A 19,088-nucleotide genomic window follows, 5' to 3' on the forward strand; every position below is an offset into this window, starting at 1 on the left:
ATGGCCATGATTCTCTTACCTTCTGCCAGTTCCAAGGCTCTTATCATGGCAACGAGTTTGGCCTTCTGGGCTGAGGTGCCTGTGGATCTATCATTCCTGACTCAAGCCTTATCCAACCTATAGTGACAAGAGGGAGTGGAAAGCCCAACCCATCGATGGCCTGAAGTTAAGACTTTCTAAGGTTAAGAAGTAAAAATGTCTGTGATACTAGCTTGGATGGGATTACTATTAGGTACTAGAGAGACTTCCACACAGGGAATCCCTATGCCTGAAATAGACACTCCCCCTGATCCCTTGTTTAAAGAATGAAGTTTTTGGATCTATATTGCTAGAGAAGTGTTAAACATTACAGATTTCTGTCTGGATGGGAGATTACATGCCAACTCTGCCCTCAGATTCTGTCTCAATAGGGTTTGTATTCCTGTAGAGACTTTGAGAAATTTCACCATTTTTAAACACATAAAGAAAGAGTTACAATATTCTGATATTTGTAGTTGGAGGCTTGTTACAAGATTCAGAGACAGAGAGATGTATACTGTTCAGGTTTCCTTGTAACTAATGCCTCTAATTGTGTGATGTTCTTGAGGTGTCAAGCTATTGATTAAGGAAAACAACCATATGAATTGTGGTTTCGTTGACAGAGTGACGTATGCAACTGCTGATGTTAAGCTCCCTTCGGGTTGGTTCCTACTCTACAGAACTATGCGTATTCTCATATCTGTGCTAATGCTACCAATGGGCCCTGTTCAATGGGGCCCTTAGGTATGACCTCACCTCAAAAGAGATTCCTTCAAAACAGGATCACTACGAAACTTGTCTTAGATGCAACCTGTCATGACAATCTGTGCTTTTTAAGTGAAGTTGAATATATCTCCTATAGTGCACTCTTGGTTGGTATCCCAGGTTTAGTAGAATATCTGGCTTGCCTCACTACAAAATTGTGGAATGCCACATCACAAGCCATAGATGCTATTACCCAGGCACTAGGACAAGTCAGGAAAGCTGTTTTAGAAAATAGAGCCACCTTGGACTACCTGCTTCTATGACACAACCACAGGTGTCAGGAATTCAAAGGAATGTGTCATTTCTACCTTGGTGATAACTCTGAACTCATTGAGCAAATGGCGAATTATATACAAAATGAGCTACAAAAAATAAAGATTCATGAAAGATTTGATTTTTCTTGTCTGACCTCTTGGCTGCCCAATCTTTCTTGGCTAAGGACCTTATTCATTAGCGGAATTGGAGTGGTTGTTATAGACCTATTAATCTGTTGCTGTCTCCAGTTCATGCCTACATGCGGGATGGCATTCTCCCTCCCGAATCAGACCATCCAGCGGATGGCTCAAACCTGTCACAGACAGAAGGCCCAATCCTTTTGCTTGAAATATTCTGATCTAAGGGACTAGGTGTAAACTCGGGATAGATGTATGTGGTCATCAGAGCTTCAAAAGGGGGGAATATGTGACCCTAATATTCCTTGACATATTTTCTCCTTTTCAAAATGGGCGATTGAGAGCTTCACATAACAAATGCCGTAATGATAATCTAAGTAACCTATAAGTTTTTTTTTTTTTTTTTGCCTGTATAAGTTGTTTTTTCTTTTTTTCTGCCGGTCTTCTCCTTTCCATATGCTTTTATTAAAGCCTTTGTTTTGTTCAGTTCATCCATCTGTAACTTCTGACATACAAACATAAAGATTAGAGTCCAGATGTCTGGCATGCATATCTTCAGTCTTGTAAACAGCTTCTTTTAAATGTCTTGTGATGTATACTCATCCAACCATCTGTGGGCTATGTGCCTGAAGACACTATGTAACCTTTGCAAAGATGACATATGAGCTCTGATATAGAAATTGCCTTTTGGGACTCCATGAAGACAGCCCGTTTCCGTTGGACATCCCGTTGGTGTCACCTCCTAATAAACTTTCTCTCTCTGAGTTGGAGTACGTTTCATTGGCTCATCCACTCCAGGGTACAGACCCTAATTGGGCAACACTATGGCTGATTCAAGAATAGGGGTAGTTTTGGGTATTGGAATGATCCAGAAAGAAAGCTCACAGAATTAAAGAATTATGAATACACACACTTGTGTGTGCACATATGCACACACACTTTTAAGAACAGGCTTTGGGAAGGGCAGGGGCCTTGAAAGCATTAGGGATCTCAGCAGCAGGAGCCGAGCATCCCTCCAGGCCTCAGATCCATGGCATTCTGCCTGGGGGAGAGTTTTCATTCTGATTTCACATTTCCTGGGGAGAGACTCTGATTGGTCCAAGGGGGGCCTTACAGCCATCATCCATGGCTTGGGGACAGGGTACATAAGGGGCATGGCACCAGGCGGAATTGTCGATTAGGGTCCTAATCGAGGTCTTTGCAGGTCCTTCCTGCTCATCCCCGTGGGGGGCAGCAGAGGAGTAGGAGCTTTAACCCCTGGACCACCTCCCTTCCTAGTATCTCTTTTTGGGAGGAGGAGCAGCAAGCCTCCTTGGTCAGCCCCTGAAGTCAAGGAGGGATGAGTTTTACTAGTAGGTGGTATTTTACAGCGTGTTTTACTCAAAAGCCTAGTCTCCCTACTCATCCCCATCTTGTAGATAGACAAGTGGATCAAGGTCTCCCCTTCCCTACCAAGAGCTCCTGAGAGTCTTCCTTTCTCCCTTCTTTTCATTCCCAGACAGCCATAGAGTTTCACTTCTTTCCAATTCCTCAGCTGTGCTCATGAGGAAGCTTTACATGGATCAAGAGGCAGTTGTTCGGACAGAACAAGGGGATACCGATTGGTTTAAAGTCAGGAAAGGCGTGCGTCAGGGTTGTATTCTTTCCCCATACCTATTCAACCTGTATGCTGAGCAGATAACACGAGAAGCTGGACTATATGAAGAAGAATGGGGCATCAGGATTGGAGGAAGACTCATTAACAACCTGGGATATGCAGATGACACAACCTTCCTTGCTGAAAGTGAAGAGGACCTGAAGCACTTACTAATGAAGATGAAAGACCACAGCCTTCAGTATGGATTGCACCTCAACATAAAGAAAACAAAAATCCTCGCAACTGGACCAATGAGCAACATCATGATAAACGGAGAAAAGATTGAGGTTGTCAAGGATTTCATTTTACTTGGATCCACAATCACCAGCCATGGAAGCATCAGTCAAGACATCAAAAGATGCATTGCATTGGGCAAATCTGCTGCAAAGGACCTCTTCAAAGTGTTGAAGGGCAAAGATGTCACCCTGAAGACTAAGGTGCACCTGACCCAAGCCATGGTATTTTCAATCACATCATATGCATGTGAAAGCTGGATGATGAATAAGGAAGACCGAAGAAGAGTTGACACCTTTGAATTGTGGTGTTGGTGAAGAATATTGAACATACCATGGACTGGTAAAAGACTGGTAAAAGAACGAACAAATTTGTCTTGGAAGCAGTGCAGCCAGAATGCTCCTTAGAGGCAAGGATGGCGAGACTGCATCTTACATACTTCGGACATGTTGTCAGAAGGCATCAGTCCCTGGAGAAGGACATGATGCTTGACAGAGAACAGGGTCAGCGGAAAAGAGGAAGACCCTCAACGAGGTGGATTGACACAGCGGCTGCAACAATGAGCTCAAGCATAACGATTGTAAGGATGGCGCAGGACCAGGCAGTGTTTCGTTCTGTTGTGCACAGGTTCACTATGCATCGGAAATGACTCGATGGCACCTAACAACAACAACAACAAGATGGTCGCTTGCTAGCGTTTAAGACCCAGAAGCCACTCACCAAAGTGGGATGCAGAACGTTTTCTTCATACATTTTGTTATGGCAATTGACCTAGATGTCCCCTGAAACCATGGTCGCCAGATCCCCACACCTGCTACTCTTGCCTTTGAAGTCGAAGTGTTCGGTTGTACTCTTTGCTTTTGGTTTAGTCCAGCTGTGCTGACCTCTCCCATATTGTGTGTTGCCTTTCCCTTCACCTAAAATAGTTCTTGTCTACTATTTAATTAGTGAATACCTGTCTCCCTCCCTTCCTACCTCCCTACTCTCGTAACCATCAAAGAATATTTTCTTCTGTTTAAACTATTTCTTGAGTTCTTATAATAGTGGTCTCATACAATATTTGTCCTTTTGCAACTGACTGATTTCACTCAGCATAATGCCTTCCAGATTCCTCCAAGTTATGAAATGCTTCACGGATTCATCCTTGTTCTTTATTGATGCGTAGTATTCCATTCTGTGAATATACCATAATTTATTTATCCATTCATCCATTGATGGGCACCTTGGTTGCTTCCACCTTTTTGCTATTGTAAACACTGGTGCAATGAACATGGGTGTGCATATATCTGTTCGAGTAAAGGCTCTTACTTCTCTAGGATATATTCCAAGAAGTAGGATTACTGGATCGCATGGTAGTTCTATTTCTAGTTTTTTGAGGAAGTGCCAACTGGATTTCCAAAGTGGTTGTACCATTTTACATTCCCACCAGCAGTATATAAGTGTTCCTGTCTCTCCACAGCCTCTCCAACATTTATTATTTTGTGTTTTTTGGATTAATGCCAGCCTTGTTGGAATGAGATGGAATCTCATTGCAGTTTTGATTTGCATTTCTCTAACGGTTAATGATTGTGAGCATTTCTTAATGTATCTGTTAGCTGCCTGAATGTCTTCTTTAGTGAAGTGCCTATTCATATCCTTTGCCCATTTTTTAATTGGGATATTTGTTAAAGATTTTTTTTTTTCAATTGAACTATATTATAAGTAGGGATTAAAATACCAACCGCACTCTGAGCATTGGACCAATGGGCTTTCTTCTGACTAGTTTTTCAGTGGGCGAGAATTTTGCATTCCCTTTTTGATATTTACTAGCATCATTACTATGAATATGTAAAGGTAATCTTAAGGTTCTCAAAGTGCATTGTCTCACACATTTGTCAGAACTCTAAAAAAGATATTACTCACGTGAATTAACTGTCAGTTGGAAAAGGATCATCTAAATTAGTTTAGTTGAATCTATCACACACACAAAAAACATAAATCCATAAGGCACACAAAGTTTGCCTTAGAGAAAACAGAACGTACCTAAAAATTTACATGTGACAAATAAGTTTTAATTAAAGAATACATGATTAGCAAGATAATCAATGTTTATCTATTAAGGCACAAACTATTTCTTGAGAGAGTTAATAGGAAATCTAATGCTATTCTAATTTGTAAAATCATAGCTTAAATTTCAGACACTTCTCTGGTGATGAGATTTATAACTTTGTTAAGTTTACCAGCAGGAACTTCTAATTTAAGAGTTACAACATCTAAACCCAGTAGTTAGCTAATTTAGGAGAAAGGAGTGTGACTCTAATACTCCCCAGCATTTTTTTTTTCCCCCAAATGGGGAACTGAGAGGCTGACATAACTAAGGCCATGATAAGCCTGTAAGTTTTTCCTTTTCCTCTGCCCGCCTCCTCCTTCACATGCCCTGGTTAATGACTTTGTTCTTTGTTTCAGTCTGATGCAAACAACTTTGTTTTGTTCTGTCTGCCTGTGACTTACAACCCCCCAAGTGGAGATTAGAGCCTAGGTGTCTGATATTCCTGCCCTTAGCCTGAAAAAGAGATGTTCTGGCATGTGTTTTTTCAGTCCGAAAAAGAGTCTCTTGTCACTATTCTGCCATGAAAAACTCTTCCAGCCATCTGGAGGCTACAAAGACATTTCTAACTCTTATAGAACCCCAATAAGCTCTAATGCAAAATCGTTCCCTGGACTCCACAGAGACAGCCTGTGCTGCTGCTGGGTCCCAGGTGATGTACGCATCTCCTAAACAAACCTTTTCACTCTTTCTGATTTAGAGTACATTTCATTGGCTCCACTGCTCCAGGGCATGGATCCTAACCACATAAAAAAAAGGAGGAAAATGGTTTCTCATATTTAGAAAGTAGGACCTTAAAGCATTTCTCATTTTTAGAATGAAAGGCTTTAAAACATTAGCAATATTCTCACATAAAACTCATAGTATCTTTTCGTTCACTCGGTTTCACGTAGTTAATTTCTGTCCCAGGTGATTCTGGATCGATCGCAGTCTGCGAACCCATTGACTTCTGCATAGCAGTTCTGGAAATCTTGATTGAGTCTAGCCATGGTCCCTTTCATAAGTCCAATATAGTTCATCCTTTTTGTTGAGATATTCTGGTCAAATGTTTTTAGAAAATCGGTAAAATGAAAACTTATCTGCAGATGACAAAACTTAATATGGCCATAATTAATTTATAAACATAACTCTTAAAAGAGAAAGACCTGATAGAAATTAACTACAAGCATAATGTAAAGGCCAAATAAAATCAGTTAAAAAAAGCTTTAGGTAAAAATATTTCTAAATATAATCATTAACCATATTTTTAAAAATAATTTTATTGTGCTTTAAGTGAAAGTTTACAGATCAAGTCAGTCTCTCACACAAAAGCTTATATACACCTTGCTACATACTCCCAATTACTCTCCCCCTAATGACACAGCCCGCTCCCTCCATCCACTCTCTCTTTTTGTGTCTACTTCACCAGCTTCTAACCCCCTCTACCCTCCCATCTCCCCTGCAGGCAGGAGATGCCAACATAGTCTCAAGTGTTCACCTGATCCAAGAGGCTCACTCCTCACCAGCATCCATCTCCAACCCATTGTCCAGCCCAATCCATGTCTGAAGAGTTGGCTTTGGGAATGGTTCCTGTCTTGGGCTAACAGAAGGTCTGGGCGCCATGACCTCCAGGGTACCTCCAGTCTCAGTCAGACCATTAAGTCTGGTCTTTTTTTGAGAATTTGGGATCTGCATCCCACTGTTCTCCTCCTCCCTCAGAGTTTCTCTGTTGTGTTCTCTGTCAGGGCAGTCATCAGTTGTAGCCGGGCACCATCTAGTTCTTCTGGTCTCAGGCTGATGGAGTCTCTGGTATATGTGGCCTTTTCTGTCTCTTGGGCTCATCTTTACCATATGTCCTTGGTGTTCTTCATTCTCCTTTGCTCTAGGTGGGTTAAGACTAATGGATGCATCTTAGATGGTCACTTGCTAGCATTTAAGACCCCAGACACCACTCTCCAAAGTAGGATTCAGAATGTTTTCTTAATAGATTTTATTATGCCAATTGACTTAGATGTCCCCTGAAACCATGGTCCCCAAACCCCTGCTCCTGCTACGCTGGTCTTCGAAGCATTCAGTTTATTCAGAAAACTTCTTTGCTTTTGGTTTAGTCCAGTTGTGCTGACCTCCCCTGTATTGTGTGTATTGTGTGTTGTCTTTCCCTTCATCTAAAGTAGTTCTTATCTACTATCTAATTAGTGAATACCCCTTTCTCACCCTCCCTCTCTCCCCCCTCTCATAACCACAAAAGAGTGTTAACCATATTTTTAAAGAGCTTTAGATATAATACATTATAATTTTGAGACATAATATTATATAGTCAGGACATATTAAGAATATACCAAGATTATTAAGTCTCTAAATACCTGAAGAGTAATAAAAATAACTTTATAGGTAAATGATGTGAATTCCTAATCAAACCATTGGCTTTAATGATGTTAGAGTCAAAACAAGTAAATTTGCAACTAAGTTATCAATAAATAGTAATAAAATTATGACATAATATTATGTGTTTGCTGTCTAATATTAGGCAAAAACACAAAAGGAAATACTAACATACAAATTTTAACCCAAAGAGAAAGAATCAGTCACTCCTCTTGGTTTTAACAACACATTCCATGTGATTTATAACACGCTAAGTAAATCTTTTTAGCACTTTTCCTTTATAAAAATTTTGTGGTTTCCCAACTTGTCAGAAGTTTATCATAAGTTACCAAGAAACAATACTTTAGTTATTTAACCAAAAGTCTTAAAGTAAAAACCTTAGTTTTTTTTTTTCTTTTTTTCTGAAGCCACGTGGCTTGGTTTCTGACTCAGGAATCTCATTCTAATGACAGACCAAACATCTCTTTTTGAAGCCAGATTACACAAAGAAGAGACTAACCCTTCAACTCAGTAATTAAAGAAATTTTTGTTATTTTAACAGCAAGAAACCTTATTCTTTCTTTTACATGCAATTTAACATTAAAGCTCTTAAAAATCTCGTAAAATTAAATCATTAAAGTTTAATCAGACATTTTTGAAAGACAGAAGATAACTGATTTCTTTCCCTTTTACTGTTCTTGGAACTGTAACTTTTACCTTAAGACAAAATTAACTTTTTTTCTTTACACTGGCTGCACTGGTCTCTTTCTTTCTAAGGGGTGTGGAGCCTTCTTGGTTCCTGTGGCCTTGATCACCCTCTTTTTCTTTGTTTTCTTGGGGGATGGCCTTTAGCCTGCAAGGCTGCAGTTAGGTCTGTAAGTCTTTTTTTTCTTGAACCTCAGAGTAAACTTGGCAGGTCAGTTTGATTAGCCGAGAGGTTTTTTTTAACCCTATACTTCCTCCTTTTTCTGAAGTTTTTTTTATTTCTTAAATTGATCATAAGAATTGCCAATGTTTAAGAATGCACCCTAGGGGTGACTCTCCTGATACGTTCCCTTGATTTTTCGTTGTGTCCAATTTAACTGTTCCTAAGAACCTGGCTGTTTATTTTTATGGGTAGTCGATACCACTGGCTCTTTCTTTTAGTGCAAGAGGAGTTTGTCTTTCACCCTGCAGCCAAGAGTTTTCTCAGCTCTGGGAGAGAACCCCTTTTTAAAGTCTTAACACTCTGCTTGGAGTGTTCTCTGTATTGTGATTCAAAGCCCAGTCTAGAGTGAAAATCTGCTCTCCCTGTGCATCTCTTTCTTCAGCCCAATCAATAAATTCTCAGGAGTCTGTATAAGTATGTTCCAATTTAACCTGAATTACTTTTCACCAATTAATTTCTATGCATTACACATAAATTACACGTAAGCCACAGAGGCAATGGAGATAATCTTGCAGTCTCAGCCTCCCAGACAGTCCCAGTCACACATAAGAGGTACAGACAAACCGAGAGCGCTCAGACCAGACAAGCCAGAAAGGGAAAGGAGGAATGAAGACGATCTTCTTGTTGTTGTTGTTAGGTGCCGTCGAGCCAGTTCCGACTCATAGTGACCCTATGCACAACAGAACAAAACACTGTCCAGCCCCGCACCATCCTTACAATCATTGTTACACTTGAGCTCATTGTTGCAGCCACTGTGTCAATCCACTTTATTGAAGGTCTTCCTCTTTTCTGCTGACCCTATACTCTGCCAAGCATGATGTCCTTCTCCAGGGACTGATCCCTCCTGACAACATGTCCAAAGTATGTAAGATGCATTCTCACCATCCTTGCTTCTAAGGAGCATTCTGGTTGCACTTTTTCCTTCTGGCAGTCCATGGTATATTCAATATTCTTCACCAACACCACAATTCAAAGGCATCAATTCTTCTTCGGTCTTCCTTATTCACTGTCCAGCTTTCACATGCATATGATGTGATTGAAAATACCATGGCTTGGGTCAGGTGCACCTTAGCCTTCAAGATGACATCTTTGCACTTCAACACTTTAAAGAGGTCCTTTGCAGCAGATTTGCCCAATGCAATGCATCTTTTGATTGCTTGACTGCTGCTTCCATGGCTGTTGATTGTGGATCCAAGTAAAATGAAATCCTTGACAACTTCAATCATTTCTCCGTTTATCATGATGTTGCTCATTGGTCCAGTTGTGAGGATTTTTGTTTTCTTTATGTTGCGGTGTAATCCATACTGAAAGCTGTGGTCTTTGATCTTCATTAGTAAGTGCTTCAAGTCCTTTTCACTTTCAGCAAGCAAGGGTGTGTCATCTGCATAACGCAGGTTGTTAATGAGTCTTCCTCCAATCCTGATGCCCCGTTCTTCTTCACGTAGTCCAGCTTCTCGTGTTATCTGCTCAGCATACAGTTTGAATAGGTATGGTGAAAGAAGATTATCTTAGTGAGGTCTAACACATTACTAGCAATATCTGAATCTCCACTTCAGTCCTCCAGATATCTCCTATCCCCAGTACCAGACGGAGGGGCTTCTATCTCCCAGTCTAAACACACAGAGATGTCTACATCCACTCCCCAGAAGCAGGGTGCACCAACCAGAGACAGGCAACATCCAGACACACAAAAATGATAGCCACCACACACTCATACATCTGTCCAAATTATATAGTCACCAAGAGTCTTTCCTTGTGATCACAAATGCAATAATGGGACTGAACTGGGTGACAGTTAAAATTTGAAACCCTACAAAAGTAATCACAGACTTGGGGCCCTCATAAGTGGGGACACAGGAAGGAAAAAATAATGGGAGATTAGAGATGCACTAACTGGGCAAAACACCAGGGCCCTCACCCACCAGCCGGTACTTAATCAAAGGGAAAATAAGATGGAGAGGGAAGTGAACTAGAGAAGAAGAGAGAGAAGAAAGAAAAACCAATTACCAGGTCCACAGACTACACCAAGTCTCACGGGTGATGGGGTTAAGTCCCTCACTGCAGACTATACCAGGTCTCAATCGAGGGGGAATCACTCCATTCGTGAGACTCCTGGATTGTGCAGGTCCAGGCAGTGGCATTTCAACTCAATCTTTGAAGAGTGTCTATTAAGCACTCCTGATTTAACAGGTCTCACACATGTTGGGGCCGGGCCCCTCACCATAGACCAACACCAGGTCTTATGGTTCTTGAGGCTGAATCCCTCACCGGAGACAAAAATCAGAAGTCAGAGTTTGAGGGTAAAAGATAAAGGGAGATCCTCTGGCAGTGGACTCTGCCAGGGAGGATGTTGGAGGACTTCTCAGAGGAGGTGATGCCTGTCTGGGCTTAGAAGGATTGGCATGGTTTTATAGGCTGCAGGAGTCCTTGGGTGGTGCACACGGTTAAGTGCTTGAGTACTAGCTGAAAGGCTGGCAGTTGAAATCCACTCAGAGGCAGCTCAGAAGACAGCCTCATGATCTGCTTCTGAAAGGTGACACCTTTGAAAAGCCTATGGGGCAGGTCTACTCTGCACAAACAGGGTCTCCATGAGTCGCAGTTGACTCAATGGTAACTAACAGCAAGAGAAACAGATACTCCTGCAGATGGACTTCACAAATATTTAGAAGCTTTTTTTCAGGGGCATGGCAGCAATCCAACATGAACGCAGGGAGCATCTGGTATGTATGTGCGGGATGGTGCTGAGAGCTTGTGACCAAGATGTGAATAGGCAGGGATGCTGGTGAAGGGGCGCAGGCGAGTGGGACTGGGGATGAGTCCACAAGGGGCAGGGGAGTCATTTGCTACAGCCTGCACAGCCAGTTAGTGGCAAGTTGGGCCTAGCTCCGGAGTGCCGCTCCTTCCGGAAGACCCACAGATTCCCAGGAAGCCAAGCAGGATGGGCTGAGTCTAGAAGGGCCTGGAATGTCAGGCCTGGGTTTGCTCCTCTCAGTGGTCAGGCAAGGGGGTAGTGCTGGGCTGAGGGTAGTGCTGCTGACAGGTGTTTTTTCTTTTTCTTAAATAGTTTTTATTGTGCTTTAAGTGAAAGGTTACAAATCAAGTCAATCTCTCACACAAAAACTCATATATACCTTGCTACATACTCCCAATTACTCTCCCCTCAATGAGACAGCCCGCTCCCTCCCTTCCTCCATTCTCTCCTTTCATATCCATTTCGCCAGCTTCTAACTCGCTCTACCCTCCCATCTCCCCTCCAGGCAGGAGATAACCAACATAGTCTCAAGTGTCCACCTGATCCAAGAAGCTCACTCCTCACCAGCATCCCTCTCCAACCCATTAACCAGTCCAATCCATGTCTGAAGAGTTGGCTACGGGAATGGTTCCTGTCTTGGGCCAACAGAAGGTCTGGGGGCCATGACCACTGGAGTACTTCCAGTCTCAGTCAGACCATTAAGTCTGGTCTTTTTATGAGAATTTGGGGTCTGCATCCCACTGCTCTCCTGCTCCCTCAGGGGTTCTCTGTTGTGTTCCCTGTCACGGCAGTCATGGGTAGTAGCCAGGCACCATCTAGTTCTTCTGGTCTCAGGCTGATGTAGTCTCTGGTTCATGTGGCCCTTTCTGTCTCTTGGGCTCGTAATAACCTTGTGTCCTTGGTGTTCTTCCCTCTCCTTTGATCCAGGTGTGTTGAGACTCATTGATGCATCTTAGATAGCCGCTTGCTAGTGTTTAAGACCCCAGAGGCCACTCTCCAAAGTGGGATGCAGAATGTTTGAAAGGCGTGTTTTTAATATGTTTGTTTTTGCTGAGCTGCTCTGAGGTTGTGGCTTTCAGTTTCCTTTTCCGGTTCGCCAGTATGTATGGAAGCAGAGAGAATGTGCCTGGTGATTGCACCAGCACTCGGGCCCTCAGGCTAGCGTTCGGGCCTACACACCCAGGAACAGCCGGATCTTACTTTTGGCAAGGGGACGATTCCTTGGTAAGTTGGGGTTAGGGTGAGAGGGGAGGTTTATGGCCCCCTATCTAACCCTTACAACAACTCTGTAAGAAAAGGATTATCATCATCCTTTTATGTTGTTCTTGTTGTTAGGTGCTGTCGAGTTGGTTCTGACTCATAGCGACGCTATGCACAACAGAATGAAACACTGCCCGGTCCTGCGCCATCCTTACAATGGTTGTTATGCTTGAGCTCATTGTTGCAGCCACTGTGTCAATCCCCCCCGTCAAGGATCTTCCTCTTTTCTGCTGACCCTGTACTCTGCCAAGCATGATGTCCTTCTCCAGGGACTGATCCCTTCTGACAACATGTCCAAAGTATGTAAGACGCAGTCTTGCCATTCTTGCCTCTAAGGAGCATTCTGGCTGCACTTCTTCCAAGACAGATTTGTTCTTTTTTTGGCAGTCTATGGTATATTCAATATTCTTCGCCAACACCACAATTCAAAGGCGTCAACTCTTCTTAGGTCTTCCTTATTCATTGTCCAGCTTTCACATGTATATGATGTGATTGAAAATACCATGGCTTGGGTCAGGCGCACCTTAGTCTTCAGGGTGACATCTTTGCTCTTCAACACTTTGAAGAGGTCCTTTGCAGCAGATTTGCCCAATGCAATGCATCTTTTGATTTCTTGACTGCTGCTTCCGTGGCTGGTGATTGTGGATCCAAGTAAAATGAAATCCTTGACAACTTCAGTCTTTTCTCTGTTTATCATGATGTTGCTCATTGGTCCAGTTGTGAGGATTTTTGTTTTCTTTATGTTGCGGTGTAATCCATACTGAAAGCTGTGGTCTTTCATCTTCATTAGTAAGTGCTTCAGGTCCTCTTCACTTTGAGCAAGCAAGGTTGTGTCATCTGCATAAGGCAGGTTGTTAATGAGTCTTCCTCCAATCCCGATGCCCCATTCTTCTTCATATACTCCATCTTGTCATATTATTTGTTCAGCATACAGATTAAATAGGTATGGTGAAAGAATACAACCCTGATGCACACCTTTCCTGACTTTAAACCAATCAGTATCCCCTTTTTCTGTCCAAACAACTGCCTCTTGATCCATGTAAAGGTTCTTCATGAGCACAATTAAGTGTTGGAATTCCCATTCTTCACAGGGTTATCCATAGTTTGTTATGATCCACACAGTCGAATGCCTTTGCATAGTCAATAAAACACAGGTAAACATCCTTCTGGTACTCTCTGCTTTCAGCCGGGATCCATCTGACATCAGCAATGATATCCCTAGTTCCATGTCCTCTTCTTAAAACAGCCCGAATTTCTGGCAGTTCCCTGTTGATATACTGCCACAGCCGTTTTTGAATGATCTTCAGCAAAATTTTGCTTGTGTGTGATATTAATGATATTGTTCTATAATTTCCACATTCAGTTGGATCACCTTTCTTGGGAATAGGCATAAGTATGGATCTCTTCCAGTCAGTTGGCCAGGAAGTTGTCTTCCATATTTCTTGGCATAGACGAGTGAGCACCTCCAGTGCTGCATCTGTTTGTTGAAACATCTCAATTGACGTTCCATCAATTCCTAGAGCCTTGTTTTTCTCCAATGCCTTCAGAGCAGCTTGGACTTCTTCCTTCAGTACCATCGGTTCCTGGTTATGTGCCACCTCTTGAAACGGTTGAATATTGACTAATTCTTTTTGGTATCATGACTCTGAGTATTTCTTCCATCTTCTTTTGATGCTTCCTGTGTCACTTAATATTTTCCCCATGGAATCCTTCACTATTGCAACTCGAGGCTTGAATTTTTTCTTCAGTTCTTTCAGCTTGAGAAATGCCGAGCGTGTTCTTCCCTTTTGGTTTTCCATCTCCAGCTCTCTGCACGTGTCATTATAATACTTTACTTTGTATTCTCGAGAGGCCCTTTGAAATCTTCTCTTTAGTTTTTTTACTTCATCGATTCTTCCTTTTGCTTTAGCTGCTCGACACTCAAAAGCAAGTTTCAGAATCTCCTCTGACATCCATCTTGGTCTTTTCTTTCTTTCCTGTCTTTTCAGTGACCTCTTGCTTTCTTCATGGATGTTGTCCTTGATGTCATTCCACAACTTATCTGGTCTTCGGTCCCTAGTGTTCAATGCATCAAATCTATTCTTGAGATGGTCTCTAAATTCAGGTGGGATAAACTCATGGTCATATTTTGGCTCTCGTGGACTTGCTCTGATTTTCTTCAGTTTCGGCTTGAACTTGCATATGAGCAATTGATGGTCTGTTCCACAGTCGGCCCCTGGCCTTGTTCTGACTGATGATATTGAGCTTTTCCATCGTCTCTTTCCACAGATGTAGTCGTTTTGATTTCTCTATGTTCCATCTGGCGAGGTCCATGTGTATGGTTGCCGTTTATGTTGGTGAAAGAAGGTATTTGCCATGAAGTCGTTGGTCTTGCAAAATTCTATCATTCGATTTCCGGCATTGTTTCTATCACTAAGGCCATATTTTCCAACTACTGATCCTTCTTTGTTTCCAACTTTTGCATTCCAAATGCCAGTAATTATCAATGCATCTTGATTGCACGTTTGATCAATTTCAGACTACAGCAGCTGATAAAAGTCTTCTATTTCTTCACCTTTGGCGCTAGTGGTTGCATAAATTTGAATCATAGTCGTATTAACTGGTCTTCCTTGTAGGTGTATGGATATTATCCTATCACTGACAGTGTCGTACTTCAGGATAGATCTTGAGACATTCTTTTTGACAATGAATGCTTTTCAGAGGTAGACTGATGGTTCCTTCTTCCTAGTCTGTCTTAATCTGGAAGCTCAGCTGAGACCTGTCCTCCATGGGTGACCCTGCTGATATCTGAATACCGGTGGCATAGCTTCCAGCATCACAGCAACACACAAGCCCCCACAGTACGACAAACTGACAGACATGTGGGTGCATTTATAAAGGAGGAAAAAATCAAAACTCAGAGAGATAATGGGCCTGAGGTCACACAGCTAAGTTGTGGCACCTTCTGGATTTGAACTCAGGTTTGTCTTCTCCCTCCTTCCCCCTGTGCACCTGAGCAGTGGTGAAGGATGGCTCAGATGGATTACAAAGTTCCCTTGGGCTCAGCAAGAGTTCCCACCTGCCTGATACCTGGCCAGGTGACCCCAGATGGAAGGTAGGTGGTGACGTGTCTGACCTTTTTGGGAACTTTGGAGGAAGCAGAGAAGGTGGAGAAGGTGTGGTGAGCCAAGCCCTGAGGATGCCCCCAGTGTGCTGCTGCTGAGGCCTGATGGGGCAAAGGACTTCATTGGAAGTACAAGGAGTCCAGAGGTTGTACCACCTATCCTATCGGAGAACCTGCTCTGTGAATGGCTCTTTGGGGGAAACTGAGGCCCTGAGAGGGTAGTGACTGGGCCAGAGTTCCTTGCCCACATGATGAGAGGCGGCGCAGGGAGATGGCAGGACTCCAGACCCTGCACTCCACTGGCTTCCTATTCAGGACTGCAGGATGATGGGAGAAGAGAGAGGAAGCCCGGTGTCTCCGGAAGCAAAAGATGGTCCAGACATAAGAAGTGAGGGGGTCATGTTGTGGAATGGTATCCCCAGCACCATCCTGGCTTTGTGATCTTTCAATAAAAAGACAAAACTGCATGTGTGTGAGTATATAACCTTTGGAATGTGTGCTTAGATTTGTGTGTTTGTAGAAGCAGAGTCAAACCCGGAAGGCACAGTCTAAGCTGTTATCAGAGGTAATGGTGTCTGTGGGGATAGAATAGGCCTTCACTTTCATCTTTAGAAATTTTGTCTTAAATCTTAGAGTCAGAAGGCCTGGTGGGGGCCTCCACTCAGTCCACTGAGAGCTGTGCGAGCCTGGGTAAATCACTTTCCCTCTCTGGGCCTCAGTTTCTTCACCTGATAAATGAGGTTAGAGTTCTCTGCTCTGTTGACCCTGTAGCAGATTTCTGGTAATGCCTGGGCAGTGGGAGTGAGGGGGAAGTAGAGGTCATGGTGGACTGGGGTGAACTGGAAGCACCCTCAGATCCAGGTGAGGGTTGCTGGGTGAAGTGTGGGCCTAATTTACCAGATCTCTCATTTTAAGAGAGTCTCAGAATTATAGATTATTTGGTATAAAAGTTTCTAAGTTTTAAATATTGACACCGAATAAAAAAATTTAAACATTGCATAGGGCTCCCTTGTCTTCCCCTCCTTCTGCCCACCTTCCTCCCTTGCTCTTCTCCTCCCACCCACGACCCACTGGAGAGGCCTAACTCTGTGAAGTCTTGTATTTTCACTTCCCTGTTACAGGCTATTCCCAGTGTCCACATGCCCTAGAGCTGATAGTGACTTAGGGCAACCCCACGTGTATCACTGTAGAACTGGACTCCATAGGGTTTTCCATGGCTGATTTTTCATTTGTAGAGTAACAGGTCTTTCTTATGAGGGACCTCTGTGTTGACTTGAACCTCCAACCTTTTCGGTTAGCAGCTGAGGTTTTAACCATTTGCACCACCCGGGGACTCCTACAGGCTACTAAGGGTATCTTATTATATGCAGCTTCTTTTTCCTCCTCATTCTTTTTAATGTCTCAGAGTATTCCCTAGTATGAATGGACCCTAATGTACCTATCTGTTGCCTGTTGCCGTGTGTCTTCTAGCCAATTTCGACTCACAGTGGCTCTATATGACAGAGTGGAACTACCCCATAGGGTTTCCTAGGTGGTAATCTTTAGGGAAACAGGCTGCCGCATCTTTCTGCTGTGGAGCGGCTGGTGGGTTTGAACCACTGACTTTTGGCTCAGCCACCCAGTGCACAAGCATTGTACCACCAGCGTTCCTCATCTACTCCCTTAGGAATGGGCACTTACTTATTTCTCTCAGTTTTGGTGCTAAATACAATGCTGCACTAAACATCCTAGAATCCATGTGCTGGCACCGGTAGGCTATGGTCTCTGTAGCTTAGAGACCTAGGAGTGGGTTGCTGGAGCAGAGAATAGGCAGGTGTTAGGATATTGGACCATTGCCAGGTTGTCCTCCAAAACTCTGAAACATTTTACACTTCTGTTTACAAGTAATGAGGGAGTGCACACACACCCTCGCCGGTTGGACATCACGCATCTTTTTGTTGTTGCCGTTGTTAGCCGGTTCTGACTCATGGCGATCCTATACACAACAGAACGAAACACTGCCAGGTCCTGAGCCATCCTCATAATTGTTGCTATTCTTGAGCCCATTGCTGCAGCCGCTGGTCAATCCACCTGGTTGAGGGTCTTCCTCTTTTCCGCAGACTCTCTATTTTACCAAGCGTGATGTCCTATTCCAGGGACTGCTGCCTCCAGATAACATGTTCAAAGTATGTGAGACATAGTCTCCCCATCCTTGCTTCTAAGGAGCATTCTGGTTGCACTTCTTCCAAGACAGGTTTATTCATTCTTTTGGCAGTCCGTGGTATATTCAATATTCTTCGCCAACACCAGAGTTCAAAGGTGTCAAACTTCTTCTCTCTTCCTTATTCATTGTCCAGTTTTCCCAGGCATAAGAAGAGATTGAAAACACTAAAGCTTGGGTCAGGCCCACCTTAGTCCTCAAGGTGATATCTTTGCTTTTCAACACTTTAAGAGGTCTTTTGCAGCCCATTTGCCCAGTGCAATGAGCCTTTTGATTTCTTGACTGCTGCTTCCATGGCTGATGATTGTGGATACAAATAAAATGAATTCCTTGACAAGCTCAATCTTTTTTCATCTATCAGGGCGTTATTTATTGGTCCAGTTGTGAGGATTTTTGTTTTCTTTATGTTGAGGTGTAATCCATGCTGAAGACTGTGGTCTTTGATTATCAACAGTAAGAGCTTCAAGTCCTCTTCACTTTCAGCAAACAAGGTTGTGTCATCTGCCTAACGCAGGTTGTTAATGAGTTTTCCTCCAATCCTGATGCCCTGTTCTTCTTCATATAGTCCAACTTCTTGGACTATTCACTCAGTATACAGATTGAATAGGTGTGGTGAAAGGAATCAACCCTGATGCACACCTTTCCTGACTTTAAACTGTGCAGTTTCCCCTTGTTCTATTCGAATGACTGCCTCCTGATCCATGTACAGATTCCTCATGAACACAATTAAGTGTTCTGGAATTCCCATTCTTCACAATCTTATCCATAATTTGTTATAATCCACACAGTCTGATGCCTTCGCATAGTCAATAAAACGCAGGTAAACATTTTTCTGGTAGTCTCTGCTTTCAGCCAGGATCCATCTGACATCAGCAATGATATCCCTGGTTCCACATCCTCTTCTAAATCTGTCTTGAATTTCTGGCAGTTCCCTGTCCATATACTGCTGCAGCCATTTTTGAATGATCTTCAGCAAAATTTTACTTGTGAGTGATATTAATGATATTGTTCAATAATTTCTGAATTAGATTGCTCACCTTCCTTGGGAATAGACATAAATATGGATCTCTTCCAGTCGGTCGGCCCGGTAGCAGTCTTCCAAATTTCTTCGCATAGATGAGTGAGCACTTCCAGTGTGCCATCCATTTGGTGAAACACCTGAATTGGTATTCTGTCAAGTCCTGGAGCCTTGCTTATCGCCAGTGCCACAAGTGCAGCTTGGACTTCTTCCTTCAATACCATTGGTTCCTGATTATATGGAACCTCTTGAAATGGTTGAGTGTCGACGAATTCTTTTTGGTACAGTGGTTCTGTGTGTTCTTCCATCTTCTTTTGATGCTTCCTATGTCGTTTAATATTTGCCTGGTAGACTCC

At 42.9% G+C, this 19,088-nt stretch overlaps 1 long non-coding RNA gene across 1 annotated transcript; it reads left to right on the forward strand.

Annotated features, from left to right (window-relative positions):
• Nucleotides 1-11,860: 11,860 nt before the first annotated feature.
• On the forward strand, nucleotides 11,861-18,802 carry LOC135231168 (uncharacterized). Its single transcript, XR_010321698.1, has 3 exons — nucleotides 11,861-12,375; nucleotides 12,487-12,710; nucleotides 15,411-18,802. It is a non-coding gene; the product is annotated as an uncharacterized LOC135231168 (long non-coding RNA).
• Nucleotides 18,803-19,088: the final 286 nt, after the last annotated feature.

This window comes from Loxodonta africana, chromosome 4 (genome assembly GCF_030014295.1).
Source record: "Loxodonta africana isolate mLoxAfr1 chromosome 4, mLoxAfr1.hap2, whole genome shotgun sequence".
Classification (NCBI taxonomy): domain Eukaryota; kingdom Metazoa; phylum Chordata; class Mammalia; order Proboscidea; family Elephantidae; genus Loxodonta; species Loxodonta africana.